The sequence below is a fragment of the Sander lucioperca genome, chromosome 7, assembly GCF_008315115.2.
Source record: "Sander lucioperca isolate FBNREF2018 chromosome 7, SLUC_FBN_1.2, whole genome shotgun sequence".
Taxonomy (NCBI): Eukaryota; Metazoa; Chordata; class Actinopteri; order Perciformes; family Percidae; genus Sander; species Sander lucioperca.
This window is the reverse complement of record NC_050179.1, coordinates 15,755,011-15,765,010: the sequence shown is the minus strand read 5'-3', so window position 1 is coordinate 15,765,010 and position 10,000 is coordinate 15,755,011.

The following is a 10,000-nucleotide window of genomic DNA, read 5'->3' as shown; positions in this document are numbered from 1 at the left end:
TATTTGAATGGGCAAGAAAACAGTAGGAGTCAGATGTAACCAGATGTTTATATTGACTCCTTTATATTGAATGTTGTTGTGGACCGGTTTATGGAGGGATGCTTGATTCAGTTATCTGATCTCTCTCACTATTGATCTTCCCAACACACAAATACACCTTTTTACAAGTTTGAAAAATACAGAGAGAGAGAGAGAGAGAGAGAGACAGACAGAGAGAGAAAGAAAGAGAAAGAGAAACGAGAGCACACAAAAGAGCGGGTGGTTGAGCATAAAAAAGAACTAAACAGAAACAACTTCCTTTACTTTGTCTGTATTTAATTGCGGTTTCTATTTAATAAAAATAAATACAAATATGTCTCTCAGCAACACTCCGGTAGTGGCCTCAGACAGATTTCATGCACTACTGAATGCTGAAAGGTGATACCAGACAGGTTACCTTACGCAGACTATGTCAAGTGTAAGGTAATTACTGCAAAAATAGCCCATAGTAAGCTGCAACATAATATAATTATTATATGACCTAAGCACTTTGTTTGAATACGTCTGAAATATGTGTTCCCACATTTAGGATTTATTTATCAGGACAATGCACATTAATACATTTTTCTGTAAATGCGCCAGTGTTAGCCAGTAGGCTAATTTTCAACGGTAGTCCTAGTTACCTAGAATGCATGTCTTTATTAGTAGAGGACAGCTGTCTTTGGGAAAAACTATGGCAAGTAAGTCAAAGTTGATCCAGAAAGTCTGTGATACATTACGTAAATGTAGTTTTACCCAGGAGATTTATTTCAGACCTGTAAGCTCATTTGAATGCTTATGTTTCTTGCCCTGTCTGACTTCTTTTAAGTGAGTCGTGTAGCTAGAGCTCACTCAGCAGTTAACTTGGTGAGTACATTGTTACTGACAGCAGTGATGGGCAAAACTATGAAAATAAGACCCAAGTTGTAATAAGACAGAATTATCCTTTCAAATAGGCCTACGTGCACGTGTGTGTATTTGTGTGTGTTAGTTAAATACCTACAACTGAGGTTAGTGTCTCCCAGTGTGTTGTGGATCAATGGCTGCCAGTGGGACAGAATGCTTCATTAAGTGCTTTTTCATGTCCTTATTGCAGCTCAGTAAAGTGCTGCTGTACTCCTAACATACAGAAAATAGGCCTGAGACATGCAGTGACACATATGCAAATACTACCACACAAACACACACACACACTCTCAGTCATCATGTCTCATTTTCTCTCCTCCCTCAGTGTGTTGCTCAGTGTGTGAACTCTCAGTTACAACAGAGGCTTGTTTTTATGCTGCACAAATTGATGCACACCCCCCCCCCCCCCCATATAGCTCTGCTCTACTTGTGTGTATTTTACCAGCACTGCACTGTTGTTGTTGTTGCGTGCCATTTAAGTGCTAAGCCTTTCCCCTCTCCTCTTCTCTCTTCATTTGCTTCCCTCCAGGGCTGATGTGATTTAAGGCTGTGCTTGAAGACTGAGAACTGGGCCGTTATCTGACGGTTATTGATGCGAGCTGTAACTCTCACTGTCCTCACTCTACAGGCAGTGGGAAAGAGAGACAGCGGACAGCTGCTCTAGAAGGATGGGTGGATGGAAGAAAAGAAACAGTAGAAAGATAATGCCAGCAGATTGATGGCTTTCCCTGAAATGTTCAGACTTCAGACTGTGTGGGTTTATTCATGGATTTATGTAAAACAACAGAGTGCATGTTTTAGAAATGTAAAGATTTCACAGCATTTCCTCCACCTTGCAGCTCTATCCTCTCTTTTTCTTCCAATCCTCCTTCCTCTCTCTTTCCTATTTCCTTTGCTTTCACCCCCCTCTCTCACTTTCCATCTGTACATTATGTAGATGTCAATAATTTATCACAAGACTCAAGAATTCAGTGCTTAACAACAGGTTACGATCTTTGCTATAAAAGCCATAAAATATGCGTTTGTGAATAAAATATGATTCTGTCTCTTTCAAAGCAGCTGAAACCTGTCAAGATTTGCCATTTGTTTTCTGACAGTATCGCAGTGAAGTGACAGTTCAAAAGCGGGGGTTTGTCTTTATCTTGGCAGGTTTTCAATCTTTGCTCTATTTCTGCACACCGCAGAGCATTATTTGGTATCCATTGTTTTGTAGACCGTCTTTCATCTCCAGGGCTTTGTTGTTTTTCTCACTCTCTCGCTGTCTCTCGCTCTCTCCCCCTCTTGCATCGTCACTTCTTTTTTTCATACTTTTTTACAGTTTCATCTTGTGTTGTACAGTAACAGTAGCACTGGGCTCAAGGCACATGAACAGCTAACACATCTTACTCTAACTGCCCCTCCAACCTCCAATCACCTGCCTCATACAAGCCACCTAGCTCTAAAAGCACTGACACTTCCTTCTCCCTTTTCCCATTATCCTTCCTCCCTTTGCTTTCCTCCCCTCCTTCTCCGATCACCCCCCTCTTCATCCTCCTCCCCCCTTTACCCCACAGGCCTGGAGATCGTTCCTTTGTTCCTGACATCTGTTTTGTTGGGTGATTAATTGAGATGAGCATGTGGGGTGAAGGCCTGTGGAGGAGGAGCTCAGACCCCCCAGGTAATGTGGATGTGTTTGTGGACGTGTGTGTGTGTGTGTGTGTGTGTGTGTGTGTGTGTTGGCAGTGAAGCTATAACAATCCTTGATCTGGTTAGTTAATGCAGACTGCCAGGATTTCCCTCAAGAGCCATGAAATATGAAAAATCTGAATATCTGTTATCTTCATAAAAAACAACCTTTCTCTCAATAGTAAATCTCCTCAGTCTTTTCAGCAGTGCAAAATATTACATTAAGTGACAGCTGACTGACAAGTGACAGCACTGGTTACGCACACCAGCATGTCAGATATCCCAGAAGGCAGAGCTGTGATTTGCAGAAAATCATGATATACAGTACAACGACCATAATGCATCTGTCGGAAATTTTCAGTAAATTAGATGCATGCTGGTGAGTAGAGTGATCTTCGAAGTGAATTCTCAGCAAATGACTGATCTACAGACACACTGGAGATGGACATGTCTTCACAATGATAATTAAGAAAATACGTTAAAAATAATGCAATAAAAAAACATCAGTAATCACAGTAATCATCATCAATGATGACATATTTTGGCACAGATAACACCTTTTGTTCTTACTTGCTAGTTACTGTGTTTACTTCTATTTTATTTATAATGCAATATTAACAGGAATACATTGTTTTCAATTACAGTAGTGATAAACTATAATTTAAAGCAGGTATGAACGGTGAGAAATTACTGTTTTGTGTTCCCTAAAGTAACAATTTAAAGATTTTTTTTGGCGGGGCTTTTCCCTTTATTTGAAAGTGACAGTGGATAGACAGGAAAGGTGGGAGAGAGATGGGGGATGACACGCAGCAAATGGCCACAGGTTGGACTCAAACCCTGACTGCTGCAAAGGACTCAGCCTACATGGGGCGCACGCTCTTACTGGGTGAGCTAGAGGTCGCCCCCAAAGTCACAATTTAAACTCTCATATTGTCAACATGGATGTTAGGTTCGGTTAGGGGAGTACTCAGGAAAATCACTGGGAAACAGATGGAGGTTACAATCTCCCTCCCATATACGACCACTTGTAATTAGTAGGTCTGAAACTTAAAGCAGCCATATTATGCTCATTTTCAGGTTCATAATTGTATTTTAAGGTTGTACCAGAATAGGTTTACATGGTTTAATTTTCAAAAAACACCATATTTGTGTTGTACTGCACCGCTCTCTCTCACTGCTGCAGATCCTCTTTTCAGCTGGTCTCTGTTTTAGCTACAGAGTGAGACCTCTTTTCTTCTTCTTCTTCTGTACTATCTTTGATTGCACTTCACATGCCCAGTAGCTCAGATGTAGATCATGTCAGCTAGCTAGCTCCATAGACAGTAAAAGAAAGGCTGTTTCTACAACTTCGGTCAGTTACAAGGCAGGATTAGCTGGGAGACTTCTAAATGAGGGCGCACATGTAAGTAGTTCTTTTGTAGATTATGGTGAACTTGTGTGTGTTGTAGCAGTGCTTTGCTATTGAGAACGAGGTAGCATGCTAGCGTTAGCATGCTAGCGTTAGCATGCTAGCGTTAGCCATAGTGTTAGCATGCTAACGCTACGAGCTAATGGTTGCGGTTAGCCTGCTCGTTTCGGCTTGTGACGTCACAAGCCGTGCCAATTTTGAACAGCTCACCCAGAGACTGAAGACAGGACACATTCAGAAACTGTATCTCACTCTAAACAGCATGGGTGGATTTTTATCAAAGTTTGTATGTGTGTGGAAGCACCAGAGACACAACATAACACCCTAAATCCCAGAAAAAGTGATTTTTTCATAATATGGGCACTTTAAGACTTGATTATTGTTGATTAATTTGCACATTATTTTCTCAATTAATCAATTAACTGGTTGATCAGAAAGCAGTGACAAATGCCCACAGCCAAAGATCAATCATCAAAATAGTAGCTGATTAATTTTATATTGATTGACTAATTGAATAATCAACTAATCGTTGCAGCTCTAGTAATTACATGACGTATGGCCTCAGGATGCAGTCGAAAGTTTTGGAAAAAGAAAATGAAACGAACCTTGAGTTTTGAATATTTATTCCCTGCAATAATTATGTCTGATGCCTCACCATGAAACTTCCATTTGATCTCTTATATCTTTATGAATAATACAACACACATTCCTCAAATCTTTTCTGTGTTAAATGATACAAAATACACAGCACCTTTATCCTGTTAGTTATGATGCATAACTTCCTGTTCACATTAACTAATCTGACTACAAAGTATCAAACATTAAATTAATTAAAGACAAATGCTGCAGTTTTGCAACAGGAGCATGTTGCTCCCTCCTATAGTTACAGTACAAATATCTAGAGATTCTGATTGAATTTCATAAAGGCAAAATTTCACAATTTGGGTCCAAGATTTCAGAGAGAAAGGCTTGAGGCTCAGTCTGTGTCTGAGGTAGTGATTTATGATCCTTTAAGGTCAGAAAGCATCAGAAGGGACAGACGCAGATTTAGAGGTTTAGAGACCAGGTCAGAGGTCAGAGGTCACCCTGGTGGTCAGGCCAAGGCAGGGAAATGTGCGGAGAGAAGTTCAAAACTCTCCTGTGGAGCTCTGCTCATGTGATCCTAGTCGTGGGGGTGTATTTTGTTTCCCGGAGGAGCGTAATCGATGTGGCACCACGGATGGTGGCACGGCAAGGGTGGGACCTATTTGACCCAGAATGGCTTCAGGATGGAGGAGGAGATACATACAGAGATAATCACTATCACCATCTGGGTAGACAGAGCGGGGCCATACAAAGGCACACACTCCAACACATATCTCTCATGCACACACACACACACACACACACACACACACACACACACACACACACACACACACACACACACACACACACACACACACATACATACACACACACACACATACACACACACACACAAACACACACACACACACACACACACACATACACATACATACACACACACACACACACACACACACACACACACACACACACACACACACACACACACACACAGAGCATACAGGGTTCCTGCTGCGTTCAGTGGCAGGTCTGAGTGTGTGTGTGTATCAGTGTGTCTGTCATACTTTCAAATGGACAGATGGACAGGATAGACGAGTACATAGATGATAGATAGACGGATAGATAGATTTTTACTGTAAATCCCTCTCTTGTGAATTACCCAATTTAATGGAAGTGCATTGTGAAAAACCAGTGTGGGATATTGACTCATTTGTTGTCATCTGTGTGTAGACAGACAGACAGACAGACAGATCATTTGAATTTCAGAAATTACCTTATTACCTGTAAAAATCAATTTAAAAATAATTCTCTTCACATTATTTAAAAACATTCAGTTCAACCTAGAGGGCATATTATGTCACTGTAATTTGTTCCTATGAAGCGAAACATCAAGCATAAAAAATCAGATGTACACACTGTATGTGTACATACATTCATACTGCTTTATGCACGTGTACATGAACAATAACAGAAACACTCACAAGACTGAATGTAACAGCAGCAGCCTAATTCCCATTCAGTATGTGTGTTACTGGGGTCTTCTCATACTTGCAAACAGACAGATGGACAGGAGAGAGGCAGAGAGAGGCAGAGAGAGAGAGAGAGAGAGAGAGAGAGAGAGAGAGAGAGAGAGAGAGAGAGAGAGAGAGAGAGAGAGTTAGTTTGATTTGAAGGGGTGGAGAAGTACGGTGAAGCTCTGTGGCTCAGGCCCATTAACAGTCTAGATTTATGCTGCTCTGCATCCCGTGGTGGGACATCAGCTTTTGCATGTGTGTGTGCGTGTGTGTGTGTGTGTGTGTGTGTGTGTGTGTGTGTGTGTGTGTGCTGATTCAGGGCTGAATGGTGTGTTTAGGATAGTTTCGTGGCCAGACAGGCACCAGACAGCCTGAGTCCAGAGTTTAGCTTGGGGGCTGAGATTAGTTTTATTTTGGGGAGGAAGAGGGGGGCTAGAGAAACACAGCATACCTTCCTCCCATATCATCCTCATTTGCTTGCACACATATGGCGGCTGACACCATCACACATATACAGTGTGCACCACACAGACAAAGACACACAGACCAATCCAAGTCCGCCATAGCAATCCAAACCTCAATAAGACTGCAGTTTAGGGTGTTATTACCGAATGTCTGAGGCTGTGTCTTAAGGTCTTTAGGGGGGACAGGCATGTGATTGTGCTGCCTTTTGGATCATTTGTAAGTGTTTTTATAACAGACTAAAGCTGGTGGTGGTGTGGATTCGGTTTCATGCCCCAACAATTCCTGTCCTACAATTTTAACTTATTTCTTCTTCTCTCTCTCTCTCTCTCTGTGAACCCATCAGTGTCCAATTAAATCCCTGATGGTATGGAAGACACCGAGAGGCTGATGATGTGGAGAGGAGAAATGATGAGAGGGATCGGTTAAAAGAAGCGTCCTCGGATTTCTCTATACAATATGTGTGTAATGACTTCCGCCGACAATTATCTTTGATCCAACACAAGCCACCCCCTACCCCTCCACCCTCTCCACTTCCACCACCCATCCCCTCCTCTCCCCATCACTTTATCCTCCGCTCTACCATCTTTTAATCTTTTCGTGCCTCTCTGGCAATGACGCCAGTCTTCTGTCATCTCTTTTAACGTCTATTCTGAAACTGCCTGAGTGACTTCAGGAATGACAAATATATTTACTATTCATCTCATCAACACATGCTCATGTACACCCCCCCTCCCCCTCCCTCATATGTGAGTGGATACAGAGTGACTGGGTAATGAGGCTCACTCACTCGGGGTCAGTGACCTCACCAAGGCTGAGATGAGGTGGGGAGGGGGTGTAGAGAAACCAACAGGGGAAGGGGAAAGCAGGAATAATAGCAAGATGAAGGAGGGCTTTCTCAGTTTTTTCCCCCATAATTTCTCTCCTTTTATTTGTCATCTTCTCTGTGTTCCTTGTCAGCAGCTAGAGTGCTGCATGGACGCAGGGGGAGAGAAGGGGGAAGTAGCAGAGAGAGAAAATGTTTAAGTGCTGATGGCAGCCCCTGGTTGCTGCTGGGAGCAGGGTGTCAGCTCTTATTCTACCACAGCATGCATCTGACAGGCAAATGATAGAGAACGAGCCAGGCAGGAGAGGAGAAGAGAAGAGAAGAGGAGAGAAGGGGTTCCTTCTTGTGACTGTGATGGCGTCTATTTTGGAGACACAACAAGAGCCCCAGTAAGGAAAAGGAGGACTGTGGGATGGGTGAGGCTGGTATTTTCATTGACCGCATCTCTTCTTCTTTTCCCCCTCCGTCACTGTTCGGTGATAGATTGAGTTATACCGCTCCCTCGGTGACAGGCATTCCCTCATGTTTCCACGACGATGAGGTCAGAGGTGGACGCTCGTTATTGGCTCTTGTCTGTAATCATCGCACATCGTGCTGTGTGTTTGTTGGCCCTCCTCCTCTCTTGACCCCAACAACCCGGCTCTGTGCAGCAGAGCGTGACCCCCGGGGGCCAAAGGGTCTCGACCCCAGAGGTCAGGGGTGTTTACAGAGTGTTGGCGAACGGACACACACACACACACACACACACACACACACACACACACACACACACACACACACACACACACACACACACACACAACTTGGGCTGATCAGACAAAAAGGAGACATTATAATAATTTGATGATTTAGATTTAGAATCAGGTGCAAGAAACTGACAACCATCCTCTCCATCACACCCACAACACACACAAACACGCACACACTCACCCACTTCAACCCCCCCCCTCCCCGACACCACCACCTCTCCATCCTCTTTGGTGTTTCCTTAGTATTCTTTATCTCTTCTCTCCAGTCTGCCCCACTGTCAGTTTGAGGTTCGCTGATGTTTCACAACTTCTCCCACAGCTGTTGATCAGTGTGTGTGTCTGTGTGTGTGTGTGTGTGTGTGTGTGTGTGTGTGTGTGTGTGCGCGCATGCGGTGTGTGTGTGTGTGTGTGTATGTGCATGAGTAAGGGTTTGCAATGTGTGTCCTTCTGCGTGTTTGCACGTGTTTATGTTTGTATCTGTTTGTGTGTGTGTGTGTGTGTGTGTGTGTGTGTGTGTGTGTGTGTGTGTGTGTGTGTGTATTGTATACAGTCTGTCCTGCAGCAGTCTCTCTTCATTGATTCAGCGATGACAGACAGGGTATAGATAGCTCTTGAGACCCTCACGATCATCTTATCATGAGCAACCTTCCTCCTCACAAACTCAGAGAGAAGAGGGAGAGGGTAAAGCGAAGAGAAGAAATATAAAGAAGGTAAATAAAAAACATGAAGAGAGCAGAAATAGAGAAGAAATGGGAAGATAGGGAACTGAGACAGAAAAAATGATCTCAATTTGAAAAGCAGTTCTGTGTCCACATGTGTGCACATGCAATGTACAGACACTGTGTGGCTATGTGGCTGCATGCACCATATGTGTGAGAGGAAGTGACAGAGAGAAATGAGGGCACTGTGTGGAGATGGAGACAGTGATAGAGCGGCCAGGTTCCTCCGGGCTGCCACGGGAAACAGAGATAGAAACCAGCAGCAAAAAGACTATCCAAAACGGCTCCGTTGACTTATGCAACCTACGAGCTGACACACACAGAACCACCTCAAATAATTGCTCACTGGCATATCATTCCCTGTGATGCAGTTTGGTTTTGATGCTGTGTGTATGTCTATGTGTGTGTGGGCAGTGGTTTCTGGCTTCAGCACTAACGTGTCGTGATAGAATTGGGTCTCAGTGACAGTAGATGTGATGTTAGCTCGCCAAGAGGTGGACAGTAATTGATGGAAAGCACAGCTAACGTGATGTGTCAGACATTTGAGGCCTGTCTAATCAATGGGAGTGTGTGACCGGTTTTGGGGCTATGTGTGTGTGTGGATGATACAGTTATGCTGGTCACATCACGGTATTCACCAGCGTGTCTGCGAACACCAAAGCAGCAGGCTGTTGATTTCAGAACTGGAGGCTGAAAAAGAGGAGAGAACGAAAAAACGAGAGGAGAAGAGACTGAATGAAGCAGATGCTAAGGGCATGTTTTAACCCCCCTTTCCTCCCCGTTTCATACACACCACACACACAAACACACACACACACACACACACACACACACACACACAAACGCCATTTTTCTCCCCTTCACTCTCCCTTCCTCTCTCTCCATGATGAATCAGCTGTCACTCAGGCACCCAGCCAATCTACTGATAATGAGAACTGCATCAACACCCTCTCGCCTTCCTTCTCTTCCTCCTCTTTCTCTTCTCTCAATCTCTTTTTACTCTCTCTCACACACACACACACACACACACACACACACACACACACACACACAACACACCACACACACACACACACACACACCACACACACACACGCCAACATAAATCATCCTCCTCCTCTCTCCATATATTTCACACAAAC